At 51.4% G+C, this 19,005-nt stretch overlaps 1 protein-coding gene across 1 annotated transcript in view; it reads left to right on the forward strand.

The window, feature by feature from the left end:
- The first annotated feature begins 296 nt into the window (after nucleotides 1-296).
- The window catches only part of LOC141053017 (uncharacterized), a 151,602-nt gene continuing 132,893 nt past the window's right edge, over nucleotides 297-19,005 (forward strand). Inside the window, exon 1 of the mRNA XM_073550349.1 lies at nucleotides 297-473. The gene's annotated coding sequence lies outside the window, so the exon portion shown is untranslated. The remainder of the gene's footprint in view (nucleotides 474-19,005) is intronic.

Below are 19,005 nucleotides of genomic sequence, written 5' to 3' on the forward strand. Positions count from 1 at the left end.
TCATAAATAGAATCTGTGCACCTTTATATAGATGGCCAACAAATTAACCCCTTCTTCTAATATACAAGCACATCGTACTCAGAACACAACAGGTCATCAGACACAGAACTCATCACTCAGGGGGTTAAGGAAGTCTGTGATGGAGGAGGCAATCATCCTAGATTCCATACCGCTCCCTCAGTGCAGCCTGGAGCAATTTCCCTGACAAAGGGGCACGCATTCCTCCCAGAAACGCCTTGGGTTCTGTTTGTCCCCTTTGGGACACCGTACTGTGTGACGTCACACTCTTTTTTCCAGTGCCAGTGTCCATTTTGGATTGAGGCCCCCAGGCCGGAGTGTTCCCTAGCTCCGCACACTTGGCTTCTCTCCTCACAGCAGTGTGCCTTCCTCCAGCTCCAAGGACGCCGCTCTCATCCGTCAGCCTGTCCAGCCACATCGCTGCCAGCAGGACTTTCCTGTCACCTCAGCCCTGAGTGAGTCTCCTATTCCTAACAGTGTAATAACCCGGCGTCACCGCTGGGAGCGCCTTGGCGCCTGCGCACGAGTGTATACACCGGACTGTAAGCTTATAGAAGCAGAGGCCTGTACAGTGTAATCTCCATGATGTGATCCCAGCCCCATGGTATAGTAACCTCCACCACCAATAGAGCTATTATCTCCCAGTGGCCACAGAGCGCAGCGCCCCCTCACACCGGACAACCGCAGAGCGCAGCGCCCCCTCACACCGGACAACCGCAGAGCGCAGCGCTCCCTCACACCGTACAACTGCAGAGCGCAGCGCCCCCTCACACCGTACAACCGCAGAGCGCAGCGCTCCCTCACACCGTACAACCGCAGAGCGCAGCGCCCCCTCACACCGGACAACCGCAGAGCGCAGCGCCCCCTCACACCGGACAACCGCAGAGCGCAGCGCTCCCTCACACCGGACAACCGCAGAGCGCAGCGCCCCCTCACACCGGACAACCGCAGAGCGCACTGCCCCCTCACACCGGACAACCGCAGAGCGCAGCGCCCCCTCACACCGGACAACCGCAGAGCGCAGCGCCCCCTCACACCGGACAACCGCAGAGCGCAGCGCCCCCTCACACCGGACAACCGCAGAGCGCAGCACCCCCTCACACCGTACAACCGCAGAGCGCAGCGCCCCCTCACATCGTACAACCGCAGAGCGCAGCGCCCCCTCACACCGTACAACCGCAGAGCGCAGCACCCCCTCACACCGGACAACCGCAGAGCGCAGCGCCCCCTCACACCGGACAACCGCAGAGCGCAGCGCCCCCTCACACCGGACAACCGCAGAGCGCAGCGCCCCCTCACACCGGACAACCGCAGAGCGCAGCGCCCCCTCACACCGGACAACCGTAGAGCGCAGCGCCCCCTCACACCGTACAACCGTAGAGCGCAGCGCTCCCTCACACCGTACAACCGTAGAGCGCAGCGCTCCCTCACACCGTACAACCACAGAGCGCAGCGCTCCCTCACACCGTACAACCACAGAGCGCAGCGCTCCCTCACACCGTACAACTATAGAGCGCAGCGCCCCCTCACGCCGTACAACTATAGAGCGCAGCGCCCCCTCACACCGTACAACCACATACCGCAGAGCTCCCTCACGCCGTACAACCACAGAGCGCAGCGCCCCCTCACGCCGTACAACTATAGAGCGCAGCGCTCCCTCACGCCGTACAACCACATACCGCAGCGCTCCCTCACGCCGTACAACCACAGAGGGCAGCGCCCCCTCACAGCGTACAACCACAGGGGGCAGCGCCCCCTCACAGCGTACAACCACAGGGCGCAGCGCCCCCTCACAGCGTACAACCACAGGGCGCAGCGCCCCCTCACAGCGTACAACCACAGGGCGCAGCGCCCCCTCACACCGTACAACCACAGCAATTACTACTAATCAGACTTTATTCCTAAACCTCATTTAGTTGTGTAAAAGTTTGTTTTCATTTGTGAATTATCCCAATATCCCACCCAGACCAAGGGGCGATTTGGTGTCGGAATCAGCGCCACAGACTTCTTTATCTATACATAGAAATAACTCAATCTTCACAGTGTTTCCCACAGATCTGTGTTTCTGCCCTGCAGCTTGTTCCTTGTTTCTTTTTTATTCACATCTACTAGCATAGTAACTAACTTAAAATGATATATATAATATATTATAGCTGAGTTTATATCCCCGCCCACTCCGCATAGCCACTTTCACTATAATATCATCAGCCAGAGCCACCGGACTACTGCCCCTAATATCCCACATCATCCCGTCAGCCAGAGCCACCGGACTACTACCCCTAATATCCAACATCATCCCGTCAGCCAGAGCCACCGGACTACTGCCCCTAATATCCCACATCATCCCGTCAGCCAGAGCCACCGGACTACTACCCCTAATATCCCACATCGTCCCATCAGCCAGAGCCACCGGACTACTACCCCTAATATCCCACATCGTCCCGTCAGCCAGAGCCACCGGACTACTACCCCTAATATCCCACATCGTCCCGTCAGCCAGAGCCACCGGACTACTACCCCTAATATCCCACATCGTCCCGTCAGCCAGAGCCACCGGACTACTACCCCTAATATCCCACATCGTCCCGTTAGCCTGTGGTCAGAACAAGAGCATTTTAAGGCAATTGCACCTGTGTCTGGGCCTGTCTTACACTTCATCTGTGGTTGCTGGTCAGGCAGTGTGGAGGTTGGACCTGAAATGTCTTATGTCCTGACCTGGTCAACCTTTATCTGTGCTCGCCCTTTCTGGCTCCACGGAAGTGATTCTGAAACGCTTCAGGTACAATTTGCATTTAATGTGGTCTTGCTTTTATTACATTTAGGAGGCCATAATGGCACAACGAATGTAAAAAACGTAGAGTAAGACTGCCCCATGTGAGAATGCGGAGGGGTGGCTCAAAGAATTGATCAATTGTTTGCTAAATGTCTCATTTTGAAATACAGTTAAATCAATATGTGCATATGCACTTTATGTATTGTGTTCTGACCATAGGCAGCACTGGCTTCTCTCTTGTCTTATATAAGTTTTATGTTATAATCATTTTGATTCAGTTTGTTGGGCACCATATCCCTGTAAAAAATAGAATTTAAAATAAAAAATATTGTTGTTCTGCGCGGGACGTCGGAAGGTAAGAATAACAATATTTTTTATTTTTTACATCCTATCTTTTACTACTGATGCTGCATAGGCAGCATCAGTAGTAAAAAGTTGGTCACACTCGTCCAACACTATGTTTGACGAGTGTGACCAACCTGTCAATCAGTTCTCCAAGCGATGCTCCAGTTCGCTTGGAAAACGCTAGCATTTTGCAAGCTAATTACGCTTGCAAATAGCTAGTTTTTCCGTGGGAAAATCGCAGGAATTTAAAATGCAATTTTCCCGCGGAATGGAATCCGGAATTCTCGCGGTAACTTCCGTGAGAGTTCCGCTACGTGTGAACGTAGCCTTACCCTCAGCCGCTCTACACGCCTCAGTGAGTGCCTTCAGCTCTGCCTCTTGTGCTGATAGGTGAGGAGGGAGTAGTTCAGCTTTTATTAGCTCATGTTGTGTGACCACAGCATAACCAGTGTAGAACCGACCAGCATCTTGATATCTGGATCCATCTGCAAAAACTCAATATCTGCGTTAGCAATGGGTTCATCGGAGACATTTTCAAACCCTGGGGTTTCTTATTATATCAAAGCTACACAATCATGGGGTGTATGTATGCAGCGTTGGACTGGAGCACCTTGGGCCCACCAGAGAAAATCATTCTTGGGGCCCACTATGTAGATACATAGAAATAAATACAAGTCCACCAATTGTGCGGTAAAACATGCTAATATCAGGGTATAATATAAGGTAGTACACGTCTTAATTATGTAGCAGGGGTTGGGTTAGCCCCTCCTCATAGATTATAAAGTGGCCAACTCATAGAATATAAAGTAGTCCTCTCAAAGAGTATAATGAAGCGCCCTCATAAAGTAGCCCTCTCATAGACTTTAATGTAGCCATCCTTTTAGAGTATAATGCAGCCCCCCATAGGGTTAAGGGGTTAAGGCTAAGTGCCGGAATATGCACATCTTAGAGATGCGCCATTTCTGGGGCAGCTGAGAGCTGGTGTTTGTAGCTGGGGGGGGCAATATCCATGGCCCCTTCCTAGGCTATTAATATCAGCCCACAGCTGTCTGCATAGCCTTTTCTGGTTATTACTTATAATCCCTATTTTTTGGGGATCCCCTATTGTAATAGACAGTAAGGGCTAATTATACAGCTGTGAGCTGATATTAATAGCCTAGGAAGATCCATGGGTATTTGGGTATTACCCCCTTCCCAGGCTATAAACATCGGCCCCCAGTCGCCAGCTTTCCCTGTTCTGATTTTGAAAATTGTGCGGGAGCCCATGCCATTACCCCCTCCCCCCCCCCCTTTTTTTTTTTTTTTTTGAATTAAACAGATAATTACATTTAATGCAGATCTTGTGTGTTTTTATTTAACTCTTTATGTACCATTTTATTATGTTCATTACTAAACATCGGCCTTGGTATTATATATCTATCATAAGATATATCTATAGATAGAAAGATTTATCTATAGATATTCACTTATATTTGTTTTGTATGTGTAAACATTATATGTGATTATGGTATGTGATATTATGGTATTCAATGGAGTATGTAAAAGAAGAGGTTGGACAAAGAAATGATATCACAATTCTTTTTTTCTTAATCTTTATTTAGCTTACAAAAACGCATACAAATCCATATGAAAATCTGCATAAAATGCTTAAAAAAAACGTGGATTTTTAACTGTGTTTTTTGCCAAGAGGAAGAATCTGCACAGAAAATTCCACAGGCAAGTCTGCAACATGTGCACATACTTATAATGCAGCAGCCCCCAATCACTTCATCCTAATTATTGGAAACCAGTAGATTTTAATTTACTGGTTGTATCCCAATGATTAAAATTATCTCTGGTCAAACTTTTGTTTTTTTTGTTGATACTTGGCAACCAGATCTGTGATTCATGTAATTAATGTTGTTTTTTTTGTTTGGGAAATCATCATAGCATTTTATGATGATTTACTTGGAGAACACTCTCTTTTTCATGCCTCTTCACTCTACAGGGCCTCCGATGACACACTGACTGGAGATAATACTCCCGCAGTGTACTTCATCGGAGTTCGTGTTCTCACTTTACGGCACTACCGAAGCGTGAGAATTTTCTCACGCAGCGGTGCCACAAGTGACAGCATGAACTCCGGTGACCTCTAGGTGGCGGAGGGTACACTGCGGAGGATTATCTCCGGTCACTGTACACTGGAGTCCCTGTAGAGCGGTCCAGCTCTACACGGGAGATCATCGTGGGACAATCATTATTAAGTGGATTACATCGGAACAGGGAGTATACTGGTTTTTTTTTTTTTTTTTTTCTTTGCAGGCGATCGAGGGCATTGGGGATTAGCTGAATGGTGAGTGTGACGAACAGCCCACGGCCGTTCGTCCACTTACGGGGGCGACTAACGGGGGTCCCGCTGCCACCAAAACGCGACGGACAGCGGACCCTGTGTCACCACTATGTCACAGTCCCACCACTGACACGAGTGTATCAGCGGACGGAGGGACGAGACACACTGCCGGCACACGGCTATCACAGGCACAGTTGGGCTTATCTTAGTTATCCCACCACTGGCACCATGTGACCAAAATATCCAGCAAGCTACTCTCGCTCTACAATTTGCCGCAGGGGGGGTTTAATTTGGATGCCCCGCCACTGCTATCAATCTTCCAAGTACTGCGGGGATTTATGTATATCCCACTTTCTCAGTTCCACTTTGGAACTCGCAGCTCTCCGGCGCCCCCCTTACCCTCAGGTCAGTCAGGGAACTGCACCTAGGATAATTAGTCACCGGACGGGCTGCCTTTTGTGAATCGGCAATCAGGCTTCTGCAGTAAGGGAATTATCAATGCTGTGGCCGCAGCCCCTCATTCAGCAATATAAGACCCTTCTAAACTGCCAGCAAGCCGCAATAGCCGTACACAACGCGCTGCCACCAGTCACGGTTACTTAATTCACAGTGTTAAATTAAGAGGGTCCGTGGCAAACCCCTTGAATTAGTAGCGATTATCTATCAAAGGCGTATAGTTCGATTCTTAGAGCATGGAGACAAATCTAAATATTTCATTTATTTTCCGAAAGAGGACAGTGATTACAGATAAAAGTTGCTATAAAATTGAGACATAAAATATGTACAGTACAGGTATAAAATAAAAGTGGAGAAAACAAAGAGATTACACTCACAGTTCCATATTGTTCCTTAGGCAGACCATGCGGCTTTAAGGGGGGAGGAGCCACACGTCTCCACTCATCTGGAGTTCTTGTCAGCACGGACTCTGCAGCTGTTCTGAGCTGGTTTGCCCAGGAAATGCCTTATAGACTTTCCTATGTGACATCACGGAGAGGTGCATTCTGGGTTGATCCCACCTCTCTTATCCAAGTTATGTTTTGGCTACAAAACTTAGATTAGCTATAACTTTATGGGAGAAGCTGGTATGGACTCATCAGTGGTATCATGTTTCCCAGCGTAATGAGCCCATCAAGAAAACATCAAACATCTATGCGATATGACCGTCCATTTGGGCGCAAATCATATCTCATGTTCTGGGCAGGGTGGAACTTCGAAAGAGACACGGTATCGAAGCTGGGACCGCTCAGGTTACAAAAATATGATTTTCATATCTCTACTTGGTATGGTTTTCGTAATATGACTTTTATGTTTCCCATATACCGGCATACAGCCTGTGTTTTTCCGAACAAAGGGATCCCTTCCCCCTGCTCTTCGAGAGGAAGTTGGTTTAAGGTTTCAGAGCTAGCCCAGGCAGGGGGGCACTGGTCAGTGTGTGAGTGAGCCATGGGCGAAAAGAGGAGGGGGGAAGGTGCTGCATGAGCTGACAGCCTGCATTGGCATAGAGGGCTGGATTTTTCTGGAAAGTTACAACAGAAAACATCATATTTTGTAGACAAAACCCCATACCTCACAGACATTGTACATCACACCTCCCCCCTTAAGAGGGCGCTAAGGAGGCATTACCTCTCGGTAATCGGCCATGCGCACCTCAGCGGGTTCGCCCCGGCGGGACAACCCATCGGCATTGCCGTTTTCACTGCCCTTCCTGTGTTTTACAGTGAAGTCGTACTGTTGAAGGGCAAGGCTCCAGCGGAGCAACCTTCCATTGGTTCCGGACACTGTGTGCAACCAGCTCAGAGGGTTGTGGTCAGTTACCACCGTGAAGGCGCGCCCGTACAGGTAGGGCTGCAAACGCTGCAGTGCCCACACACCATGGCCAGACACTCCTTCTCGATGGTCGAGTATTCCACTTCCCTCGGCAAAAGTTTCCGGCTCAGATACAACACGGGGTGCTCTTGGTCCCCCGAGTCGACCTGGCTAAGCAAAGCACCGAGGCCAAACTCGCTGGCGTCGGTCTGTACCAGGAACGGGCGACTGCTGTCGACTGCTCTCAGCACTGGAGAGTTGCACAGGGCTGCTTTCAAAGCTTGGAAAGCCGCCTCACAGTCATCTGTCCAGTTGACTGTTTGGGGTAGCCTCTGCTTGGTGAGGTCAGTCAAGGGTTTGGCAAGGGCGCTATAGTCCTGTACGAACCGCCTATAGTACCCTGCAGTGCCCAAGAAGGACTTCACCTGTTTCTTGGTCCTGGGGGTGGGCCAGGACACGAATGCGTCCACTTTTTCTGGCTCCGGACTCATGGAACCCCCGCCTACCCGGTGCCCCAGGTAGTGGACCTTCTGCATGCCTATCTGGCACTTCCCCAGCTTGATGGTCAGGCCTGCCTGGTGAAGACGCTTGAGCACCTCCTGGAGGTGCTGAAGGTGTTCCTCCCAGGTGGAACTGAAGACGGCAATATCGTCTAAGTACGCCACCGCGTACTCCTCCAGTCCCCGAAGCAGGTGGTTGACCATCCGCTGGAAAGTGGCAGGGGCATTCTTCATGCCGAAGGGCATGACCGTGGACTAGTACAGTCCAAAGGGGGTGATAAAGGCGGATTTCTCCTGCGCCTCAGGGCTCAGGGGAATCTGCCAGTATCCCCGACTCAAATCCATGATGGATATGTACTTGGCTTTTGTCAACCGCTCGAGCAGATCCTCGATGCGCGGCATTGGGTGGGCATCAGAGGTTGTGATGGCATTGAGCCCCCTGTAGTCCACACAGAACCGCGTGGTTCGATCCTTTGTAGGCACGAGGACTACAGGTGAAGCCCACGCGCTTTTTGACCGTCGAATCACCCCCAGCCTTAACATCTCATCGATCTCTTGGCGCATGACTTGTTGCACCGTCTCAGAGATCCGATAAGGTGTTCGCCGTAATGGGGCGTGATTCCCGGTGTCCACCTCATGAACCGCTAACTCCGTCCTCCCCGGTTGGTTGGTGAACACGGCCCGGAAGAGTTCCAGGATGGCCATCAACTGCAACCGCTGGGGTACGGTTAGCAAACCACTTATCTCCATGTCCTCAATGGACCCCTCAGCCTTGGCCTGGGCCAGCATGTCCAGGAGGGGATCTTCCTCCCCATCCTCTGGCAGATTGCAGACCGGTAGGACGCAAGCTTCACGTTCGTAGTGCGCCTTCAGCATGTTGACGTGAAAGGCCTTGCGCCTATCCCGAGCATGGTCAAGCGTGACCACGTAGGTGACCGGGTTGAGCTGTTGGTGGACGACGTACGGGCCTTCCCAGGCTGCCTGAAGCTTATCCGTTGGTACTGGGACCAGCACCCACACCTTTTGACCCACCTGGTAGGTCCGCTCCCGGGCGTTCTGGTCGTACCAGCGCTTCTGGTCAGCCTGAGCCTGCGTCATGTTGTCATGCACCAACTGCGTCAAGGTCTGCATCTTGTCACGGAAGCGCATGACATAATCCACGATGGACACTTCTGTGGGGTTTGGCTCATCTTCCCAGGATTCTCTTATCAACCCAAGGGGTCCCCGGACTCGCCTGCCATACAGGAGCTCGAAGGGGGAGAACCCGGTCGAGGCCTGCGGAACTTCTCTGTAAGCGAACAGCAGGTGTGGGAGGTACCGCTCCCAGTCGCGCCTTTGGGTCTCAACCAGTATGCGGAGCATCTGTTTGAGGGTACCGTTGAAGCGTTCACACAAACCATTAGTCTGTGGGTGATACGGACTCGATACCAGGTGCGTCACCTGCATTTTCTCACAGAGAGCCTCCATTAGGCGAGACATGAATTGGGGCCCTTGATCGGTAAGCATCTCCCTGGGAAATCCTACCCTTGAAAAGATGGTCACCAGTGCGTCAGCCACCTTATCTGCCCTGGTTGAAGACAGAGCTACTGCCTCTGGGTACCGGGTAGCATAGTCTACCACGGTGAGAATGTAGCGCTTTCCGGAGCTGCTGGGGACGGCCAGCAGGCCTACGATGTCCACCGCGATTCTCTGGAAAGGCTCCTCTATCACCGGCAAAGGAATAAGGGGAGCCTTAAGAGCAGGCCCCGCCTTACCCACTTTTTGACAGGTGGCACAGGAGCGGCAGTAGTGTGTTACATCTGTCCCCATCTTGGGCCAATAGAAGTGTTGAGACAGCCGTGCCTTTGTTTTGCCGATCCCCAAGTGTCCAGCCAGTGGAATCTCATGGGCAATCCGCAACAACTCAGTTCTGAACTGATAGGGGACGACCAGCTGTCTTTCCCTCAACCACTCCTTTTTAGTATCTCCGGGTACTGTCTCCCGGTACAACCTTCCTCGTTCCCAGAGCACCTTCTCCTTATCAGACTCGGAGGTGGGCGTCTTGGCGAGACCTCTCAATTTCTCCAGGCTGGCATCTGAGTGCAGAGCAGCCTGGAACTCCATGCTGGAGGCTGCCAGAAGTGACGTCAGGGTCCCCTCTTTACTGGGACCCCCTGGAACCGGCTCTGGGTTCATCTCTGGTTCAGTCTCTCCTGTAGCAGCAGAGGGTCCAGAAGACAGTGCGTTACCTGCGATCTGGGCACTCTGACTGCGTGTGACAGCTGCTATGTATGCTGTCTCCCTGGGGATTTCTACAGACCCACCAGCCAGTGCTGCCCTGGGCTCTACCTCCCCATCCACCCCCAACACTTCAGGAGCAGTGCTACTTATGGGCCAGTTACCTTCCTCGGTGGCACTGGTCAGTTGCATGGCATTACCTTCCTCATGGTCCCCATGCACCTCCCCATTTCCTTGAGCACCGTTGCTTGCTCCTGCCAGGGGTTCCTCAGCCGTCTCACTCCGCAGAGTGGCCGGGCTGAGCACTTCGGTACCTGTGGACACATCTACCGCTTCAAAGAAAGGGTTAACGGGTTCAGTCGGCACAGATACATCATCATCATCATTCCTAGGAACAGAATGGTTATCAGATTGCTTTGGTACATTCACATCAGCATCAGCATCATACCTGGGGAAAGAATGGTTGTTAGTTGCATCATTACTCATCAAGGCATTAGCAGGTAACACATTCAGTTTCCCCTCATCGTCATCATCATCAGGGTTAACGTTACCCTTATTATCAGTTTGGGGAAGGGTGTCAGGGACGTAGTATGCAACCATCCGCCCCAAGTCAGTCCCCAATAAAACATCAGTGGGCAAATTTTCAGACACTCCCACCTCCCTCAACCCGCTCCCGGCACCCCAGTCAAGGAAAACTCGTGCCACTGGCAAGGGACAACGGGTGCCTCCAATCCCGGTGACAGTCAGGGTTTTCCCCTCAACAAACTCTTCAGGGGCCGCCAGTCCAGGACGGATGAGGGTTCGTTCAGCCCCGGTGTCCTTGAGGCCTGTAGCAAGACGGGCCCCCACCTGAACAGGTTGAACGTTGTCGTCAGCCCTCCCAACCACACCTCCCACCAAAAGAACAGATGCGTTGGGCCCGGGGGCCTTGGCTGGGGGGTTCTTCGGCCTATCCGGACAGGTGTAAGAGAAGTGACCAGGCCGCTTGCAGTGGTGACACAGGCGACTGTCAGTAGCCGGCCTGTTGTTGGCAACAGGGACAGGGCCTCCGGAGGGACGGCTAGCTGGGGCATTGGGGTTGGGTGCCGGCTTACCCCCTCTCCAGCTGGTGGCGACTGGCCTCCGCGTCTCGGGCTTCCGGTTGGCCTCGTAGTTGTCGGCGATCTGCGCCGCTTTGTCCGCGTTCGTTGGTTCGCGGTCCAGGATGAACTGTCGTACCTCAGCTGGGCAGAGATGCAGGAACTGGTCTTTGATCATCAGGTCCCGTAGCTGCTCAAAGGATTCAACGGACAGTCCATGGATCCACTGGTCAAAGTGGGTCCTGATTCCTTGCACCACATCACTGTAGCTATCGTGTGGGCCACGTTGGAGGTGTCGGAACTTCTTTCGGTATACCTCAGGTGTCAGCCGGTATTTGGCGATCAGCGCCTGCTTTATGGCGTCATAATCGTCATCGGCTTCTGGCGGAAGAGAAGCAAATGCCTCCAGGGCTTTGCCTTTTAGCCCTGGGGTCAAGTACCTTGCCCATTGGTCTCTAGGCAGCTGGTACTGTCTGCAGGCTTTCTCAAAGTCCAAGTCCCCGTCCTTTTCCATCACGGGAAAATGCTCTGTCCGGGGTTTAGGAGTCTGGACGCTGCTGGGCTCACTGCTTCGGGCTTTGGGGGCATTCCCACCCCGCTGGAGTACCTCCAGTTCAAGGACCCTCTGCGCCTGGCGCTCGGCTCTCTCAGCCTCTGCTTGGCACTCGCGTCTCTCCGCCTCCCGCTCGGCTCGCTCTGCCTCCCGCTCGGCTCGCTGCTCTGCTCTCTCTCGAGCTTGCTGGATCAGCTGCAGACGTCCATCACGGTCTTCGGCAGGGAGTGCGTCCAAGGCCGCTTGCAGGTAGGGGTCCAGCGTGCTCTGGTTGAATGTGGGGCCCGCGCTCACGAGTGGAGCCTCTGCTGCAGCCCCATTGTCACTTGGGCCAACTTCTGCGCTCGCTGGATTCTGGTCGTTGTCCAGCTGCACTAGAGCCGCGATCATTTGAGCTCTGTTTTTGTTCGTGGCGTCAAGACCTTGGTACGTGCATAACCCAGCAAGAACTTCCTTTGTCTGCCGGTTGTACCAAGGTTCTCCTTTTGCCGCCATGGTTGCCAAATAAAAGATAGAAAAGAAAAACGAAGAAACGGGAGGGGGATACTTGCAAGTACACACTAATGTCTCAGGACTAGTAACCACTGAGTATGTTCTCCAAAACCTATGATGCAGGATTCGCGCAGGAACCGTGCAGGTTTTTAGTGAGAGGAATGATTGCTCAAACCAAATCACTAATGCTCTAGGATGATCCCACCGCGCTGCCCACGGCCGTTCGTCCACTTACGGGGGCGACTAACGGGGGTCCCGCTGCCACCAAAACGCGACGGACAGCGGACCCTGTGTCACCACTATGTCACAGTCCCACCACTGACACGGGTGTATCAGCGGACGGAGGGACGAGACACACTGCCGGCACACGGCTATCACAGGCACAGTTGGGCTTATCTTAGTTATCCCACCACTGGCACCATGTGACCAAAATATCCAGCAAGCTACTCTCGCTCTACAATTTGCCGCAGGGGGGGTTTAATTTGGATGCCCCGCCACTGCTATCAATCTTCCAAGTACTGCGGGGATTTATGTATATCCCACTTTCTCAGTTCCACTTTGGAACTCGCAGCTCTCCGGCGCCCCCCTTACCCTCAGGTCAGTCAGGGAACTGCACCTAGGATAATTAGTCGCCGGACGGGCTGCCTGTTGTGAACCGGCAATCAGGCTTCTGCAGTAAGGGAATTATCAATGCTGTGGCCGCAGCCCCTCATTCAGCAATATAAGACCCTTCTAAACTGCCAGCAAGCCGCAATAGCCGTACACAACGCGCTGCCACCAGTCACGGTTACTTAATTCACAGTGTTAAATTAAGAGGGTCCGTGGCAAACCCCTTGAATTAGTAGCGATTATCTATCAAAGGCGTATAGTTCGATTCTTAGAGCATGGAGACAGATCTAAAAAATTATTTTATTTATATTCCGAAAGAGGACAGTGATTACAGATAAAAGTTGCTATAAAATTGAGACATAAAATATGTACAGTACAGGTATAAAATAAAAGTGGAGAAAACAAAGAGATTACACTCACAGTTCCATATTGTTCCTTAGGCAGACCATGCGGCTTTAAGGGGGGAGGAGCCACACGTCTCCACTCATCTGGAGTTCTTGTCAGCACGGACTCTGCAGCTGTTCTGAGCTGGTTTGCCCAGGAAATGCCTTATAGACTTTCCTATGTGACATCACGGAGAGGTGCATTCTGGGTTGATCCCACCTCTCTTATCCAAGTTATGTTTTGGCTACAAAACTTAGATTAGCTATAACTTTATGGGAGAAGCTGGTATGGACTCATCAGTGGTATCATGTTTCCCAGCGTAATGAGCCCATCAAGAAAACATCAAACATCTATGCGATATGACCGTCCATTTGGGCGCAAATCATATCTCATGTTCTGGGCAGGGTGGAACTTCGAAAGAGACGCGGTATCGAAGCTGGGACCGCTCAGGTTACAAAAATATGATTTTCATATCTCTACTTGGTATGGTTTTCGTAATATGACTTTTATGTTTCCCATATACCGGCATACAGCCTGTGTTTTTCCGAACAAAGGGATCCCTTCCCCCTGCTCTTCGAGAGGAAGTTGGTTTAAGGTTTCAGAGCTAGCCCAGGCAGGGGGGCACTGGTCAGTGTGTGAGTGAGCCATGGGCGAAAAGAGGAGGGGGGAAGGTGCTGCATGAGCTGACAGCCTGCATTGGCATAGAGGGCTGGATTTTTCTGGAAAGTTACAACAGAAAACATCATATTTTGTAGACAAAACCCCATACCTCACAGACATTGTACATCACAGTGAGTATGTGTTTTTTTTTTTTTTATATTAAACACGGTAGCCAGATGATGGGACTACTACTGTCACATCATCGGCTAATGCTGTCACTGTAGCAGACATAGCCGGATGGGACTAGTAGTCCCATCAGCCGATGCCTGCCTAAACACAGACCCGCACACACACATGCGCACACACACAGATACAGGCACCTGCAGACAGACCCGCCCACATTTTCTTCCTCCCTATCTGCAGGGTTTTTCACACTCAACTCCGCAGCAAAATTGCAAATCTTTTTACACCTGCGGTTTTGCTGGGGATTTGACTGACTCAATGGAAGTCAATGGGTGCAGAATCGTTGTAGATCCGCAAAAAGAATTGACATGCTGCAGAAAATAAAACGCTGCAAATCCGCTTGTATTTTTCCGCAGCATGTGCACAGCAATTCTGAATTTCCCATTGACTAACATTGGTTGTGCACTACACTGTGAATTTGATGCAATTCCGCGCGTCCAAAAAACACTGCGAATTCGCATCAAAATCTGCAACGTGTGCACATAGCCTAAAGGCCCTTTTACATTTGGCGATGCACCAGCGATCCGACCCGGTCAGGATCGCTGGTGCATCGCTAAATGATCGCTAGTGAGCTGTCACACAGGCAGACCTCACAGCGATGCAGCAGCGACGCAGCGCACGATACTCACCTTTCACACACAGCGATCCTGACGTCCTCCCGCCCGCGTCCAACATCGCTCTTCTCACACAGCAGGAAGCCGATGACGAGAAATGGAGCCGCGCGATCAGCGATAACCAGCGGGGAGCCAGTCGGAGGTAAGTATCACACATAGCGATATCGCTATAACGTCACAAAATCAGTGACGTTTTAGCGATATTGCTAGCGATATCGCTATGTGTAAAACCCCCTTAAGACCCACCCATGTTGTCCTTAGTTGTAACAGTCGATATGCCTCTCTGCCATGTGAGTGGGTGAGGGGCGCTGCATTCCTCTTTTCCTTCCTGCCTTTATAGTAAAGGAAACTTACTCTATTTGTTCTACAAGTTTCAATTCACTACTGCTCCTCCCCTTTAGCCAATTGCAAAAGGTCTTTTGAATTATTCCCTCTTTTCAGGACACATGGTAACAAGTGTCGCCCTAATGGATTCCTTATTTCTCTAGTCATCTTCCACGACAGCATAGGAGGTTGTCTCTACGCCCTAATGGGGAATAGGAAGCACAAGGAGGTTAAAAGCCCCTCCAACCTCCTGTTTGCCAGTGTCTTTCCTGTCCCCCATGGGGCATGCAGAGGTTTTTTCTTTTGTCCGTACACTGTGTGGCCTGCGCCGCAGTGTATCTGTTCTTAGCTGGGCAGTGGTGGTTGTGGGCTTCGCTCTCCTCCATGCTGCTTCTAGTGGATTCAGGACCTTCCAGGCCCTCCTTTGCTCCCACAGGCCCTCCCAGAGCTCTCCTCAGTGCACGCTGTTCACCGACCTGGAAGTGATGTCATAGCTGCGCGCAAGTCACTTCTGGGCCTTGTGTTCCACTGTGAAATGCATGCACTTCCGCTTTCAGCTTTCCCCAGACTCCCTGCCTCGGAACGGCGTGCGGAGCACGCTGAACCCGTTGATGCCTGCTCAGGACGTGGAGGGGGAGGAGGGACCATCATATGGTGCTGAGGGCAGGATTTATTCCCATATAAACCTGCCAGAAGACACCTCCAGGTAAGGCTAATCCCTACAGTATGGATGGGGTGTGTCTGCTTCCTGCCCTGCATCTGCAGAGCCCAGCGCTGCCCCAGCCTCAATAAGTATGTGGAGAGGGGGGGTCCTTTCCCAAGATCCTATTCTAGGGTCCTGGGTACAGTGCAGTAGTGGGTTCCCTTTTTTATTATACTTCTTTCCCTTTCTAAACCCTGCTATAAAGGTCCTCAAGTGTGCCATCTGTAATAAGAAGCTTCCCTCTCATTGGGAGAAGAAGGTATGTCAGGAGTGTACGGATAAGGTAGTCAGGGCTGAACATCCCTCACTCCTACATGAAATATGTACCCTGGTCAAGCAGGAGGTCCAGTCCTCCTTAGCTTATTTCACACCTCCACCTCCTTCTCCGCGGCCATCCCCCCCCCCCTAAAAAGAGGGAGATCCAAATTGAGTATTCTGACTTGGATTTTGAAGGCTCTTATGGCTCAGATTCAGAGAAATAGGAGGTTTCATCATCCCATAAGATATCAGAGGCTAAAAAATATATTTTCTCCACAGAATATATGGAGGAGTGAATTAGTGCAGTCCATAGCACTAAGGGCTTGGAGGAGAAACAGGTTTCCCAAACAATCCAGGATAAAATGTTTGGAGGGTTGAAAGCAGGAAGGCTGATTGGGTTCCTGGTCCATAAGAACATCCTAAACATGATCTCTCAGGAATGGGAGTCCCCAGAGAAATGGCTGAGCACCCCCTCAGAACTTAAACATGGGTTTCTTCTGGAGGGTGAATCAGTTAGCTGGGATATTCCTAAAGTGGATGTGCAGGTGGCAAGAGAAGCTGCACTTCCCTTTGAGGATTCATCCCAGCTTAAAAAAACCAATAGATAGGAATGTGGCGAGCCTGGAATAGGGACCGCTACAGTATTGCGAGACCGCGACGTCATCAAAGGTCTCGCAAGGCATTACTGGGAACGGGAGCATCGCTGAGGCCCGGGAAGGCTGCGCGGGACGCCGGAAGGCGAATATAACCCGAATTTATTTTTTATTCTATTTTTTACAGGAATATGGTACCCAGAGCCTGGAGGAGAATGTCCTCTCCTCCGGACCGTAGGTACCATCCGCAAATGTTCTGCTTACTTTTCGCATGGTGAGCACAGCCACATGCGGAAAATAAGCAGAACATTTCATTCCTATGTGGGCGGAATCGCCGCGATTCTGCAAAATTAATCAGCATGCTGCATATTTTTCTACGATAATATAATATTAATACATTTTATTTCTATAGTGCCGACATATTCCGCAGCACTCTACGTTTCAGAGGGGACTTGTACAGACAATAGACATTACAGCATAACAATCACATAGATCATAACAGATACCAAGAGGAATGAGGCCTCTGCTTGCAAGCTTACAATCTATGAGGAAAAAAAAAAGGGAGACACGAAAGGTGGGTGGTAACAGTTGCCCTGATTGTATGGACCAGCCATAATGTTAAGTGTGTAACAGTACAGACACAGAGGGCTAATGGATGCATAAAGCATGTGGGAACATGATGCGGGGAACCTGGTTATGGTAAAACTTTTGGCTGTGCTACGCAGGGATAGATTAGTTTAATGTGTTGAGGCGGTAGGCCAGTCTGAATAAATGAGTTTTCAGGGCACGCTTAAAATTGTGGGGATTGGGGACTAATCGTATTGACCTTGGAAGTGCATTCCAAAGAATTGGCGCAGCACGTGTATAGTCTTGGAGACGGGAGTGGGAGGTTCTGATTATTGTGGATGCTAACTTCAGGTCATCAGAACGGAGGGCGCGGGTAGGATGATATACTGAAACAAGGGAGGAGATGTAGGGTGGTGCTGATCCAAGAATAGCTTTGTGTGTGAGGGTAATAAGTTTGTACTGGATTCTGGAGTGGATGGGTAGCCAGTGTAATGACTGGCACAAGGTAGGCATCGGTGTAACGACTGGAGAGGAATATGATCCTGTCAGCAGCATTCAAGACAGATTGGAGGGGGGAGAGTTTGGTAAGAGGGAGACCAGAGGTCGCGCTACATATTTTTCAGAGGAGTAAAAATACTCCTCCCAATATTTTTGAGGAGTATTTTTCACCACGGAGGAGTACACACACACACCATTGCACAGACCACCCCACACACACACACCATTGCACAGACCACCCCAAACACACACACACCATTGCACAGACCACCCCCCCACACACACACACACACCATTGCACAGACCACCCCACACACACAAACACACCATTGCACAGACCACCCCACACACACACACACACCATTGCACAGACCACCCCACACACACACACACACACACCATTGCACAGACCACCCCACACACACACACACACACACACCATTGCACAGACCACCCCACACACACACACACACACCATTGCACAGACCACCCCACACACACACACACACACACACACACACACACACCATTGCACAGACCACCCCACACTTACACACACACACACACACACCATTGCACAGACCACCCCACACACACACACCATTGCACAGAACACCCCACACACACACACACACACCATTGCACAGACCACCCCACACACACACACACACACACCATTGCACAGCCCCCTCAGTGACATAATCCATTTGTTACACATATGATTGCTGATGCTCAGGAGCCAATTGTACACATCGTCCATGATAACAATGGAAACAAATCAGTGCCCCCAGACACCGGTGGTCGGCTCTGCCTATAGCAGTCCGGCAGATAACAGCATGCACATACAGGTCACTGGCCACAGGCCTCAGCACAGCGGCAATAACAGCCCCCCTCCCCCTGCGAGTCCCCGGGGATTAGTACCGTACAGGCGACCTTGCTATGGATGGAGGGCGCCCTGCGCGACCACTTTCCCTTCCCTGTATATATGGCTCTGCTCCCACTCTTCCTCCCTTGTATTTATGGCTCCGCTCCCACTCTCCCTCCCCTGTATATATGGCTCCGCTCCCATTCTCCCTCCCTTGTATATATGGCTCTGCTCCCACTCTCCCTCCCTTGTATATATGGCTCCGCTCCCATTCTCCCTCCCCTGTATATATGGCTCCGCTCCCACTCTCCCTCCCCTGTGTATATGGCTCCGCTCCCATTCTCCCTCCCCTGTGTATATGGCTCCGCTCCCATTCTCCCTCCCCTGTGTATATGGCTCCGCTCCCACTCTCCCTCCCCTGTGTATATGGCTCCGCTCCCACTCTCCCTCCCCTGTGTATATGGCTCCGCTCCCACTCTCCCTCCCCTGTGTATATGGCTCCGCTCCCACTCTCCCTCCCCTGTGTATATGGCTCCGCTCCCATTCTCCCTCCCTTGTGTATATGGCTCCGCTCCCATTCTCCCTCCCTTGTGTATATGGCTCCGCTCCCATTCTCCCTCCCCTGTGTATATGGC

The sequence above is a fragment of the Dendrobates tinctorius genome, unplaced genomic scaffold (genome assembly GCF_039654945.1).
Source record: "Dendrobates tinctorius isolate UK_male_01 unplaced genomic scaffold, ASM3965494v1 ptg000164l, whole genome shotgun sequence".
NCBI lineage: Eukaryota > Metazoa > Chordata > Amphibia > Anura > Dendrobatidae > Dendrobates > Dendrobates tinctorius.